The 1,491-nt window shown below is 66.3% G+C and overlaps 1 protein-coding gene across 1 annotated transcript in view; it reads right to left on the reverse strand.

Moving 5' to 3' along the window:
- GRAMD4 (GRAM domain containing 4) overlaps positions 1–1,491 on the reverse strand; it is a 58,453-nt gene that overhangs the window by 9,624 nt on the left and 47,338 nt on the right. The window lies entirely within an intron of this gene.

Below are 1,491 nucleotides of genomic sequence, written 5' to 3' on the forward strand. Positions count from 1 at the left end.
GGCGTGTCGGGGACTGGCCTGGGGGGGGGGGGGCAGGGAGGGAGGGGGCTCTGAGCACCCAGGGCCGAGGACTTGGAAGCCACCCCGCCAGCCTCAGAAACCCGGCCGGACTGCAGGACGCAGGCTCTGCACCGGCTGTCCCTTCAGGAGGCAGGTCTCGGGGCCGCCTGCAGGGGGCAGTGTTCGCCACCGCAAGAGGGAACAGGGAGGAGGCGGTCACGTCCTGTGGCTCCAGGGGCGAGGGTGGGAGGGTTCTGCAGCGACCACCCCGGCACAGAGGGGGGTGCGGGCCTGGGGTGCTCACGGGACAGGGTGAGAGGCAGGGGCAGCCTTGTTCTCTAAAGCAGCTGTGGACTGCACACACCAAGAGACACGGGTGTTTGAAATGCAGGTAACGGTCACGTGCCATGGGATGTTCTTTTGAGTTTTCAAAACTCAAAACATTAAAAATGTAAAAGCAGACGGGCTGGAGTCCCTCCCCCCAGAGACAGGTCAGGCCCCCCAACACACACACAGCACCTGTCCCTGCCCACCTCGTGCTGGGGCTGCACTTGGTGGGGTCTCCCCCCCCACCCGCTCCAGTGGCCAATCTATCACAATGGACTCGGCTTGAGGCTGGGCCTGGACGGGAGGCCGGAGCCGGGGGCCCACGGAACTGGGGTCTTGCACCTTACACTTCTCTGGCACGGCCCACACCCACAGGAGGGGTTCCTGGGGTCCCCTGTGCTCCTGGCCTGGAACCTGGGCTGCTGGCCGCGGAGCCCGAGAACACAAGGGGACCAGGGCCCTAAGGACATGCAGCCAGTCCTGCACCGGGGACCGGAGAGGAGCAGCCCAGCTGACCCGGGCAGGGAGGGGCGGGACCCCGCTATGGACTAAGCTCAGCCTCGGCCAGGCGCCTGCCCTGAGAGAGGCCTCTTCTCCCCCTGCCCGCCGGGCCTCAGTTTCCTCATCTGTATAATGGGTGGTGCGTCACCCTAACCCTCCCAGTAACTCTCTGCGCTCCACCAGGCCGGGCTGGGCTTCTGGTGAATAGCCTGCCTGTGGGAGCGGGCTCTGGGTCTAGGGTCCCGGGTCCGAGTTCCAGGGGCCAGGGCCCACCACGGAGGCCCCTTGACAGCCAGAGGGAAACCCCGTGTCCTCCTTAGAAAGTGTGAAGTGCGCCGTGCATGACAGACGTGCGCTGTGGCGGGAAGAAAAGGGCGAAAGTGGGTCTAAGTCCTGACCCGGGGAGCGGGGGGCACATGCCCCCCATGGTCGCCCCCCCCACGTATCCCCTACGCCGGACGGCCAGCCACACTGGTGGCCACAGAGCCCGTGTGACGAGGACACCGCTGCTCGGGGGGAAGGGCTGAAGTGCGACCACATTCTGATTGGACGACTTGCCTTCGCTGCAACGACTCACGGACTCGCAGTGAGACTCGAACCCAGTTCCGATGGAGGGGACCCGGCCACGGGCACGTGGGCCCCGGGACAGGATCGCACCCAGAG

The sequence above is a fragment of the Myotis brandtii genome, unplaced genomic scaffold (genome assembly GCF_000412655.1).
Source record: "Myotis brandtii unplaced genomic scaffold, ASM41265v1 scaffold952, whole genome shotgun sequence".
Taxonomy (NCBI): domain Eukaryota; kingdom Metazoa; phylum Chordata; class Mammalia; order Chiroptera; family Vespertilionidae; genus Myotis; species Myotis brandtii.